Raw genomic sequence first — 13,896 nt, forward strand, 5'->3', positions numbered from 1 at the left:
AGATACGAGATAAAATGTATCCTGGGGTTACAAAAATATGTGCAGGTCTGGGAATGAAGAAAGGAGGTAGTGGCCATAAACTGACATGTTAATGTCATAGTTCTGGTTCGAAAAATAAGCAAATAGAGAAATTCTGAACTGCTATGAAATGTGTTTCCAGCCAGGCTTTAACTGAACGGTAAACACTATTTCTCAGTGCATTAACCGTCTTTTTAACACCAAAAATACTAAAATCCACCAAAAATACCATAAACATGCCTCCAAACGATTTTCCCATTCTGAAGGTTGTGCTTACTGCTTCTAAGAACCAGTTCAGTTGACCTATAAGCATTTCATTTGCTGTTTATAGTAATATCACCCAGTTTGCTGGGTGATACTACTACAAAGACCAGTATCATGGGGGAATCTTCTGTTATATAATAAAGTCTTCAGTAGGATTTAAAAATCACAGCTCTCAAAGAAGCCATGTGTTTGTTAGGCTTGCTTTTAGACCATTTGCCACAAGGTGAGAGTAAGAAGTTCCACTTCATAATGACAATGGTGGCTGTCACTGAATAACACAGAGTGAGGTTTCTGAACTTTGGTGTTTTATTGTATACCTGACATAGGACCCCTCATGTGCAAGAGGCAACTGTGCACCTCTTCCCAACTCTGCTTCAGTGATCTCATTTTGGTAGCTTGCAACTGGCCGTGGTGGGGGTATCTACATCACAGAAATTGGCAAATGCTACAAATCAGACACCTGCTTATCACCCCCACTTCCACTCCTCCACCCTCAGCAACACACACTCCTTGCCTGGAAAACCAGGTATTAAAACATTTCCCAGCACGCCACTGCACAGAATTCTATCTTCTTGAACATATTATTCTTACACTGAAATCTATGATTTTACAGATACAAGAGAATGTGGCTTTTAACAGGCTGTTTGGATGAAGTTGAGAAATTCCATGCTAAAATGCTATCGGTATCTTCCTGTATCTATACCAGCATAAACAGACAGTTCAATCTCGGTCAGGCATCCTAGTTCTCAGAATTCTAGTTCCCCAGGATCCAAGCCCTCAGTGTAATAGATGTGGCATTCACCTAATACCCTAGGGTTCTCAGAGCCTCTAAGACAGCCTGAATCTTCTGGAAGTCAAACACTATACTATGAAAAACACTGACAGTGTGATAAAAAAATATTCCACTGATGCCAAATGTCTGTTTGAAAATTTTCTCCAGGAAACGGCTGTTCCAGAAACTGTATACATAGATCATAGATGCCAATGAGAATCAGACTCAATTCAAAACTATGTCAAATGACAATGCTAAAAACGAAGACTTCTTTGCTTTCCAAAAGCAGAACATTTCCAGGGAGTTTAATTAGCTAAATGTTGTCATTATGTTGATCTGTACATGTCTCTCTCATTTTTTTAATTAAAAAGATTTTTTTTTAAAGATTTTATTTGACAGAGAGAGAGAGAGAGAGAGCTCACAAGCAGGGGGAGCAGCAGGCAGAGGGAGAGGGAGAAGCAGGCTTCCTGCTGAGCAGAGAGCCTGATGCGGGATTTGATCCCAGGACCCCGGGATCATGACCTGAGCTGAGGGCAGTTGCTTAATCAACTGAGCCACCCAGGCAACCCCCCCCCTCTTTTTTGTGGTTATGTATTTCCATGCTTCTCTCTTGTGTTATTGGGTGTTTGGGCTAATTACTCCCCAACTCAAAGATTTTCTAATTCCCCTTTTTTAAAAAGATTATTTATTTATTTATTTGACAGAGAGAGAGACATAGCCAGAGAGGGAACACAAACAGGGAGTGGGAAAGGGAGAAGCCGGCTTCCCGTGGAGCAGGGAGCCCAATGCGGGGCTTGATCCCAGGACCCCGGGATCATGACCCGAGCTGAAGGCAGATGCTTAACAACTGAGCCACCCAGGTGCCCCGAAGACTTTCTAATTCTTGTGTAATCATTCACATCTCTTATTGCAGGGCTACCTATGTATGTCACAGAGAGACTAAAGTGTTTTGAGAGATAGCAAGACTTTTTAAAAGACTTCCATAGAATAAAATTCACTCAGCAATGCATTTCAATTCACAATATTCTTTCTCATTCTTGCCCAAATCCTTCACACTAAAAAGTATGCCCATTTCTTATTTTTTGGAACTCAGGGGAGAAAGAGAACAGCTGGTCCACATCTTCCATATAATGGCCCTTAATATTCAGGTGGAGCATACATTCAAGACAGAAGCTTAGGGACTGGTATTAGACCGGCTGAATAGGCTCTATTCTTAAAAAACGTTAAAACTGCTATTATCTAGCCTACTGTTTTATTTTTATTTTTTTTTAAGATTTTATTTATTTGAGAGAGAGAGGGGGTGAGCAAGAGAGAGAGAAGGAGCAGGAGAAGGGGCAAAGGGAGAAGGAGAGGCAGACTCCCAGCTGAGCAGGGAGCCCGACATGAGGCTTGATCCCAGGACTCTGTGATCATGACCTGAGCTGAAGGCAGATGCTTAACTGACTGAGCCACCCAGGCACCCCAGCTTTTATTTTTAAATAAATTTATAAATTAAGATTTCTTCCCCCTAGGGCGCCTGGGTGGCTCAGTTGGTTAAGCGACTGCCTTCGGCTCAGGTCATGATCCTGGAGTCCCGGGATCGAGTCCCGCATCGGGCTACCTGCTCAGCAGGGAGTCTGCTTCTCCCTCTCCCGCTCCCCCCTCTTGTGCTCTTTCTCTCTCAAATAAATAAAATCTTTAAAAAAAAAAAAAAAAGATTTCTTCCCCCTATACTAATTTCAGCAGTTTTACAGGATAGCAAGTCCACTTACTGGGCATCTGACAATCTCAGCATTATGATGCTCTCTTGTCTTCATTCACTTCACTACCCTTCATGATAGTGACTCCACTATCATTTAGCTCCATAATAATTCAGGCCAATTCTTTAAACTTGAGAAAATGTTATCAATCCTGTAGCCCTAAAGAAGTCCAGGTTAACTAGCTTTCCCCAGAATTTCATATTATTTCTTACCTTATTAGTCAGTGACATGCTCCATTTTTACTTTCTTTCTTTTTTAAAAATATTTATTTATTTTAGGGGGGCAGGGAGAGAGAATCCTAAGCAGACTACACGCTGAGCCTGGAGCTTGACGTGGGCTTGAACCCATGACCCTGACTGAGATCACGACCTGAGCTGAAACCAAGAGTTGGTCCCTTAACTGACTGTACCACCCAGGCACCCTTTACTCTACTTTCTAATTAACAGTTTACATGAAATTTAGCATTAGCACTTAATGAATATTTCTTCCATCTCATATCATTTTAAACTTTTAAAAAAGTTTTTATTTAAATTCCAGTTAATTGGAGTGTCTGGGTGATTCAGTTGGTTAAGCGTCTGCCTTTGGCTTGGGTCATGATCCCAGGGTCCTGGGATCGAGCCCCCACATAGGGCTCCCTGCTCAGCGGGGAGCCTGCTTCTCCCTCTGCCCCTCCCCCTATTCCTGTCTCTCTTGCTCTCTCTCAAATAAATAAAATCTTTAAAAACAATAAATTCTAGTTAATTTCTATAGTGTAATATTAGTTTCAGGTGTACAATATAGGGATTCAACACTTCCATACCTTTTCTTCTCATCTTTAAAGAGATTATTTTTCCTTCCTCTTTGAGTTTGCTGTGTCTAAAGAATGATATTTCTGTTTCCTTTTACTTTTATTAATTGTGGCTCAGTTCTTGCATAAGGTTTTCCAACAAAGCATTATAGTTTTATATAACTTGAAGAAAAATGGTTATTTTAAATTTTATCCCTATTTCCACAAACTGCCCCTTCTTTAAGCATTTATATTTATCGGCCAGGGTACCCCAGACCATCAAAAAGTCTTCAGGATTAACTTGGGATCTGTAGATTTGGGGTGCTTTTCAAATAATTGAGAAGAGGCTATAAAATAGTATCCTTCCTTCCCAAAAGCTAATAAAATATTTAACCTTCTAAGGAATGCCAAACATGTACTAAAAGGAAAAATACTTTCCATTTAGGCAAATCATAATATTCCTTCTCAAGTGTAAGATAATTCTAAAGTAATACAGAGTAAAAGAAGCCCAGCAGAATCTATCTTAGAGACAGGAAATACTGGATATGATTGCTTTTACTCTGGAACACGTCTGAAATCACAGTTTAAGGTATAAACTAAAAAAAACCAGAACCTCAGAGAAATTTCTCTTGAGTATAGCTCATCTGGCACACTTCCCTGAAGGTTGTGACAGAGAATAGAAACTCTAGGAACTCTGCTCAAACTCTTCTGTTTGGAAGGTCAAACTGTCTAGTCACAAACAGTTTAGTCCTTTTCTACCTCTTTATGTGGTTCTTTTAACCACATAAAGAATGAATTTTTAAATTTAAAGCACATCTAATTTGCTTCTCAATTTAAGCTGAAGTTTACAATATTTCTTGAAATTATGGTTGTGACAATGAAAACAAGACCACGGAATGTTTACAGGACTCCCCAGAAGACTGTTGTTTTAGTAATTTCCACAACAGTCTACAGAATATAAAATTAGAGTCATTTTCAGCCTTTGTTATGAGAAGAGGATGTGCTCATGTTTAAGCAAATTTGGTGCATCCCACTGGGTTATGTGTCATTCAGTGAGATGTGCTCCCTGAGTTAGGGGCCAGATGGTGGATGCAGAAGTCTTTTGCTAGAATACATCTCTATAGAGGATGATATCGCATTGGACTTGGTGACCAGGCTGACACTGAATGCAACTCAGTCACGGTATTTAAATCACATTAAGACTCTCTTTTATTTATGGCTCTCCTTGTGATTTTGTCTGGCTTTATGTCTAATTGTTAGCCTCCATGTGGCAATATGATGTGCTATCAGTTCTGCCTTTTCTTCGCCAAAATGAACTGTGCAACCCTCTCTGAGGTAGAGAGGTTCTGGAAAAAAAAATTTTGTTACATAAACCTACTCTAATTAAACATTAACTTCATTATAAAAGGACACCTTATTCTATATAATGTTTTTCATATTCTTGATACTGTTTAGTCTATTTTATTAGCATTAGCACAGACACTTGCTGTTGTAATTACAGAATTTTAGAGGCAGGACAAGAGATCATATAGTCCACTTCCTACTGATAAGAAAACTAATATGAATTCAGTCTTATGTTTGACTAAGGTAGGGAACAACCCAGACCTAAAAATCAAGAGATTTAGTATTAGTATTCTTTCCACTACTCCCAACTTCCTTCCCCTAAGAGCCACTAATCTTCAAAATGCTTTTATCATCATCGTCCCCATCTTTGTCCACCTCCTCCTCCTCCTCATTTCACCATCATCAACTGACCATAGTGAGAAATACTACCCATTTTCTTTTTTCTAAAACCATGGGAAAAGGTCTTCTATCTGCAGAATTTTCTTCTTTCTTACAGTCAGGGGAAAAAAGTTGTATTTATTCAATAAAAAAAAGTCAACTGACGTTGTATTTGTCATTTGGGTATTTCTGACAGTTAGTACCAGAGAAAGTAGTTATGTGAAAACCAGTGGCAAAGACGGAGAAAACATAGGATCAGAAGTCTTCTTCCTTCCGGTATGAGTTTTAACACATTTTTTTCCTGGAACACCTCCCTTAAGTCCATATAAAGAAGCAAAGATTTTCGTTTTTGTTTTTCTCCTGGTTGGCTCTTTAAGCATCCCCACTAGGTTGAGTCTGAAACTGCTCTAAACTGAAATCTGCTTCCTAATACTCTGTAGTGCTAGTTCAACTCTATGATCTCTACTTTCAGAAGTTAGACTCTCTGACCTGCTCAGCCTTGTCAAACCTCTCATGTACTCTACAGCTCCTACTCAATACATAATCCTTCTGGAGTATTACATATTATAAATATGATTTTATCCTCATGCACACTATTGGCATTAACCTGAAGGACTTGCTATAAGGATTAGTGTTTACATTGAACACACATAAAAGGCCTTTTCCAGCAGCAGGAAGTAGCAACATCCAACACAGGTACAACTGGATACATCACAGTAAAACCTTGGGTTTTTAGATTGTTAAATTATATTCCTTATCTTCACAATCCTTGACAATATTGCTTTTCTTTAAACCATTTATATGAAGATAGTTTATTTACTAAAAGTAATTAAGACTAAACCCCTGAGGCAGAGAGATTCTAGTAAAAGGGATCAACTCACCCAAAGCATATAGGATTTAAGACTCTTAAGCCAAATCTCTATCAAGTTATATACATTTTTTAGAACTGAAGAGGTAACTGGTTCAGATATTAGTCTTAAGGGGCTAATGGAGTTTGTTCATCAAGTTTAGGCTGGTTTGGCAAGATCATTCAGCTTTATATTTTCTGAGAAATAAAACTTCCACAGTGAAAAGTAATCATGTGGGAAATGTTCAGAACTTCATTTTGCCATGGTTGTTTATAGGTCAATTCTTTTTTGTTCTTTCTTAGTGATTTCATATTAATATCAGTTCCTTTGAACATATTAGACCATTCAGTGTGAATAAAATTTTAACATTTTTGCAAGCTGAATATAATCAAAACATGTGGCTACAGGAAGGCAGAACTATATACTATATACACTATAATGGTAAAGGGGGTTGGTATGAGGGGCAACAACATAGCTGGAAAAAGCTTGCCTGTTCTTTACACTGAGAGATTTAAACTATTTCTGACAAGAGGATAACTTCCAAAAAGGAACAAAAAAAAACAACCAAAGAAAAATCAAATAAGAAACATCACTCCCCTTCAGGATGGTGGTTGACTCTACAACCTCTTTCAACAGGAAGACAGAAAAGCCAATCATAGAAATCTCTTCTCTTCGCCAGCAATTATTTAGGAAAGGGCACATGACCCCTGCCAACGAGAATGAGGTTAGTCAGCTAGAATGACTTTAGGCAGTTAGTCAGCTGATGTTTCCTTGTTCTTAAAACTTAAAAACTGATTTTGAGGATTTACTACTTGAAATTTTCTAAATCAGTAGTTACTTTAAAAACATACTAAATGTTTAACTGAATTCCTCTCTTCTTAAAGATGATATAAGAAAGAAGTGACAAATTAATAATGGATTAATTCTGAGTAAGAAGTTCTCTAGAAATGTTAGATTAGGGTTTAAAAAGAAAACAACTCCAACTGATGAGTTTAAAATCATGTCATTAGGTTTTTTTCTCCTCTTTGAAAATTGTGCAAAGATTCCCTGATTTTTATTTTTATTTTTTTTTAATTTGCCATCTATTGACACCACAGATTCTGAAGTAGCAACTGCAGAGGGGGCAGTTCAGACAAAGAAACTGTGTTTATTACTAATCTGATTCAGTTTAGGGATTTTTTTTTTTCTTAACTAGAGATCAGGATCAGAAAAGTCTTTCTTATGACTCCTTTTCCCTGGACCCCAATCTGGTTCCTGTTTGGCACACTATGAGCATGAGCTTCTACCAAAGAGAGAGGCAGCCTTGAGCCCCTTACCAATGAACTCACAGCAAAAGTAAGAGGGAAATGCAAAGCACAAGGAAACCAAAAAGACTAAAGTCAAAAGGTTACATGAGAGAAAGAGTCCTTCACTTAGAAGAAATCACTTTTTTTAATTAAAGATTTTTATTTGTTTGATACAGAAAGAGAGAGAGCACAGGTAGGCAGAGAGGCAGACAGAGGGAGAGGGAGAAGCAGACTTCCTGCTGAGCAGAGAGCCCGATGTGGGGGCTCGATCCCAAGGGTCCTGGGATCATGACCTGAGCCAAAGACAGACACTTAACCAACTGAGCCACCTGGGCGCCCCAGAAGAAATCACTTTTAAACTTCTGGTTACATGAAAAGCTCCACCTAACAATATCATGGCTTTGCAAACAACCTATTACACTACTGCTTATGAGGAATGAGGCTTGGGGTAGGGTATACTCACTCTTGGAAACTGGAGTGTGCTGCTAATGTGTCTGAGACCTGAGATTTAGAACATTTTGCTTTGGGCTAGTACAGGCTCTGATGACAGACTGACTGGATTTTAATTCCAGCTTCACTATTTGCCAGTGAGTAGTTGGGAAAATAAGTTCTCCATGCCTTTTTCTCATTGTAAAAATTGGTATTTTTTACTTCGTTGGATTGCTATGAGAACGAAATAAGATTAATATATGTAAAATATTTGGAAGAGTGCCTAGCACACAGCAAGTGCTTAATAAATGTTATTTACTGTTATCATGATCATTATATATAGCTTTGACAGGAGTTTTGCTTTAAAAAGGAGAAAGAGCAATGGGTGATAGCTGGAGAGGATAGTGTAGGCCAAAAGTTTTTACTAAAAACAATTTTTTTAATATTGGGAGAAAAAAAGCATAAGCGTGGAGAGCTGGTTTAGCTGGGGTTGAGATTTTGTCAAGAGAGTACACAAAGTGAGAGAGGGACAAGGGATGAGTGATTACAACGGTGTGATCTTGATGAAGGACTGATGGATATAATTTCCATAAGGGAGCAAGGGAGAACAAGGAGGCTTGGGGAGGCTGAGTCAATAAAAAATGATATAAGGTCACTGGATTGTAGGCCCTGGTGGGGTTGAGGAACTACTGAAATCAGGGTATAAAAGAGAGTAAAATTGGAATACCGGAAATGGTAACGCAGAGTAGGAATACTAGAACTGAGAAAAAAGATGGAGCTGTAATTATGGATACACACAAGGTTTAGGACATGAGTGTCTGAGAACTGAAATAGAGTGAAGGATAAATTTCCCAGAAAAATCTTATCATCTTGTATGCCTTACAATGGCATAGAGGCCCTATATGACCCAGTTCTGTTCTTCCTCTGACTTTATCTCCTCCTTTGTCCCTGGCTTTTCTCCAGCCATAATGGCCGTCTTGCTGTTCCTTCAGCACACCAAGCATGCTCTGCTTCAGTATTTGCACTTGTTCCCTCAGCCCATTACACTCTTCCCCAAGATAATTACATAACTAGCTCCCTCACCTTCTTTGGCAATTTTCTCTAATGTCACTTTCTCATGGACACTGAAATCTTCAAGATTTAGAACATGTGTAGTGTTGCAGACACAGACCAGGAGATAAAAATCTTCAAGGCTGTGGCATCCGGGGCAACTGTTAGATGGCTGCAACGAGCATGAGGAGTGAGCGGTCTGATAGTACAAGCTTCAAAGCTGAGGATTTTAGGGAGGACAGAGGGAGGAGTCTAGAAGAAGCAATGAAGAACAAATAGGATCAGACTTTTCTTTCCTTTGAAAAGTTAAATAAAATATGGAATTTATTAAGGATACTGGTAGATCTTACATAAAGTTAGCCCTAACTGCCTCTATTTACTGCTAACTGCACATACTACATTTTGCATGTGTTTTTAGGCAATTCAGAGGATCATCCAGAAAATGGGTCACGAAAGTAAAATTTACTGTTGTGCCAGTATTACTATTTAGAACCCGGTGATTTTAGCAGTAATTATGTGAGGAATTAACTTCCTTTTAAACTGCATGGGCCCAAAACCACTCTACTCTACTAGCGCTCCCAATCATCAATTCAAACAGCCATGTTAGCTTTAGACTTAAGGACATTTGCCTCCTGTGTCAAAATAGGAAATGTAGCAGTAGCAGATATCTAATACAGAAAATGGACCTTTAAAATTATATATGAGAGAACATAAGTTTTTCCATCTTCTCAGTGAATGGCCTTAAGTCCTTACTGTATTGGCCTTCTGGGTGAGAAGAGGTCTCATAAGCTATGATCTATAATATTTGGACCTCAAAGGGCTTAAATATACTATGTAAAATGATAGCAGGGGTCTTGGGAAACCACATTCACGTAATATTTTTCACCTTTGGTAAATGTTTTGGTTCTGAAACAGCACCAAAATATACATTTCAAATTAGTAGCTTGGTCACTTTGAGGAAAGAAAAATGAGCACAATAAATGTCACCTTCTAAAAACAAAAATTAAAAAGTAGAATATAATATTTAAATCACAGGGTACATAATTTATTCATTTTAATCATCTGTTGGGGCACCTGGCTGGTTTAGTTGGTAGAGCATATGACTTTTGATCTCGGGGGGGTTTGTGGGTTTCTGCCACATGCTGGATACAGAAGTTACTGAAAAGAATAAAATCTTAAAAAAAAATGTGTTTTAAACTAGTTTCTAAAAAAATAAAATACTTTCATTTCTTATCTTTTTCTATGCATCTTTATAAAATATATATACCTAGTGACTGCTGTGAGTAGGAAGCACTGTTCTGATATTCTGAAAGGACTGACATATTATAAAAGTTATATGCAGAAAAAAAAAGATTTGAGGCAGCTAAAAAGAACAGTGTTTTGAACATAACTACCATGTGCTATAACATGATTTCATAATGGTTTAATAATATACCACTCCAATTATATGAACTTTTCTCCTAGTAATCAAAAAAGGGCTTTCATGTAAATATATGTCTTATAGACTGTGCAACATACTGAAGTTTACCAGTGACTAAGAAATCACTGGAGAAGTGATTTGGGTAAATTAGGAAGGTTATACATTCACAATAATTTATGGATTAGTTTCTTAAGTTTGGATCAAGATCCCTAAAAAACTGACACAGAGAAAAAAATGTCTTTAACAGTGCTGGGAAAGAAGAGAGTGTATTTGATTAATCAGAAACTATGAGTAATCCCTGCAAAAAAACAGATGATAAATGGAATCTGCCTGAAAGAGGAAATTTTAACCCAACCACTGTACTTGAATACACGGTGCTTTATGTATTCCTATAACACAGACTATAAAAATATGTGTACTAAAGGAAAGAGATTTGGGGCACCTGAGTGGCTCAGTCAGTTGAGCGTCTTAACTCTTGGTTTCGGCTCGGGTCATGATCTCAAGGTTATGAGATCAAGCCCTGCATCGGGCTCTGTGCTCAGCATGAAGTCTGCTTGAAATTCTCTCTCTCCCTCTTCTCCTCCCCCACCGCTCACACACTCTCTAAATAAATAAAATCTTTTTTTAAAAAAAGGGATAGAGATTTAATATAATTAATAAAATTTAATAAACATGGAAGCCAAACTTCAGACGGTCGAAAAAATATAGATTGCTGAATAGGAGGAAAGTAAAGTATGCTAAGGTTCTTGTGGCGGTGGAGGAAGAGACACAGATATGGATTATTAGTAGATGCTAATTAAATTAGGAAATGCTAATTAAAAATTAATAATTGTTAAAAATTTTAAGGGTTAGGAAATTATGAGAATAGGTGTGATTTTAACAGAATTTCCTTTGCCACTACTTTCAACACCATTAAAAAACTTTTAGTTTTTTCTAAGCCAGATGACTGCTGAGACTTAGAGATAACTGGTGTAAATGTGAGACATGAGGCTCGCTTGGAATCCTATCCGAAAGAAAAGGGAATTGATACAGAAGTTTCTTCTGTATCAGTGGATTCTAGGAACAGCTTGACAATCAGAGATATCTGGCCCCTATATAAGCATATTATATCTTTTTCAAGCCCAAAGGGAACTGAATGGGTAGACTGAATCGTCCCTGCCCTGGAGATGGAGAGATTTACAGAGAACTGAGAGACATCAGGGATATCCTTCAGGTACCTCAGCAAGGGATTGTCACTTCACTTTTCACTACTTGGAGGACTATTAATATAAAGGATATCCCCATATCTCAATAAGCAGATCTGATCCCCCTGAGCTAAGAAAAAAACAAAAAGAAAAAGAAAAACAAACAAAACAACCCATTTAAGGAGCCCAGCAACCAGAGAGGAAATCAGCAAAGTAATCAAAACATGTACTCAGTAAAACAGAAATACTAGAGAAGATGAAAACATAAATGAAAATAAACCACAGCATTTAAGGAGATTCAAGGGTAGTGCACACACAGGTCTAAAAGCTTAGTAACATTATTTTTAAAACAAAATTTTACTTTATTTTGAAACAAAATTTTAAATGAATTTAAGGGGATGTCATTCACTGTAAGTGCAAGAAATATTTCAAAGTACAAGACAAACATACGTAAATGGAAATCATGAGGGTGAAGATTTGAAAAATAGGTCAAGGAAATACAAAATGCAGATAATAGGAATTCTGGAAGGAGAAAAAAAAACAAATGGAAAAAATAAAACTATTCAACAGATAACAGTAGAAAATTTTACCTGAGTTAGAGAAAGCCTGGATTCTGCTAAGTTCCAGGTTGCACTGATGAGAAAAGCACACATTTAGACATGCTTGGCAAAGTTCTAGAACTCTAAGGATAAAAGACAATCTTATAAACATCCAGATTTAGAAAGAGCAAGTTAACTAATAGAAAAAAACTCAGACTGGCAACGAAATAGCTCATCTATGCACCCTGAGACAAATAGCATCTATCCATCCTGAGAGAAGAGGACTGCCTCTGAGGAGCCTTTACTCAGTAAATTTATTATTCACCTTTCAGAGGAAAAGTAAAAAAGAAACTAAAAAGAGACCTCAAGATGGAATAAGAGTAATGGAAACACTGGCTAGCCATGTTAAATTAAACATAAATGGATAAGGTCAGACTTTTCAGTGTTATGAAAATAGGAATTAAAACTGCTGAAGCAGAAGAGAAAGGCAGTAAAATCACTCTAAAGATCTCACTGTGAAAGAAGAGTAAAGAAGGTAAGTATATTCTAAAGACGGACAGGGAATTTTGCTCTGCCAGTTATCAGAATATAGCCTAAAAAAACCGCTGTAATCAAATAAATATGGTATTTGTTTAGTATAGACTTAGAAAAAAGACAAAAACAAAACAAAAAAAACAGTTGAACAGAACAGAGATTCCAGATGCAGATCCCAGGTTACCTGAGATTTGATATGTGACAAAAGTAGTAGTTCAATTCTGCTGGACAAAAAACAGTATAAAAAATTGGTGTTGGTATAGCTATCTATCCATTTTGGAAGAAGAGAGAAACAGACTCCTACACTACACTATAAGCAAAAATAAATTTCAAATGGATTAAAGACTTAGTTTAAATTAAAGTCTTAGTCCATTCCGGTTGCTATAAAAAAATACCACAGACTGGGCAGCTTATAAACAAACAAGAAACATTTATTGCTCATAGGTCTGGAGGCTCAAAGTCCAAGATCAGGATGCCAGCATGGTCAGACTGTAGTGAGGGCCCTCTTACAAGTCACAGATATCTCATGTGGTGGAAGGGGCTAGAAATCTTTTTATGAAAGCACTAATCTTGCTCAGGAGGGCTCTACTAATGACCTAATCAGCCCCAAAGGCCCCACCTACTCATACCATCACCTTTGGTCGTTAGGATTTCAACGTAAGAATTTGGTGGTGGTGGTGGGTGGGGTAGGGGAAACAAAACAGAGACCATAGCAAAGACTTATTCTGAAAAAAGAAAAAAATTCTAAGAAAATCTAGAAACTGTATTAAACGAAAGAGATATTTTTCTTTGTCCTATATGACCTCAATACCAATATATATGTAAAATATCATATGTAATATATATATAATTAACAAAGAATACTCAAATTCAATAAAAGATAGGAAAGGAAAAGAAACATTAAGAAAATACAATACATAGAAAGTATAAGATAATATGGGCAGAATAAGTATAAACATACATAAGCATAAAAATATGAATGGTTATATTCATCTACTCATCTCAAACTGGGTGAAATAATAAGAAAATCAAGCTATATATCATTGACAAAAGGCAAACCTAAAATAAAATGACACTAGAAAGGACGGGAAAAAAGCTTATCAGGTAAGTAATAAAAATTAAAAATAGGGCTTTTTTGGGGTGCTTCTAATTGCATCCAAGTAGATTCAATAGTCATCATGAACCTTGTTATATTCAAGAACAGTGACAGGAAATATAGAAAGCAAAAACTGAGAATGAAGAGAAAGAAACATAGTAGCAATCATACTGGGATCCTAACATACCTTTCACAGAATCTAGCAGGTGAAGTACATGACATATCAGTA

The sequence above is a fragment of the Neomonachus schauinslandi genome, chromosome 4, assembly GCF_002201575.2.
Source record: "Neomonachus schauinslandi chromosome 4, ASM220157v2, whole genome shotgun sequence".
NCBI classification, from domain to species: Eukaryota; Metazoa; Chordata; class Mammalia; order Carnivora; family Phocidae; genus Neomonachus; species Neomonachus schauinslandi.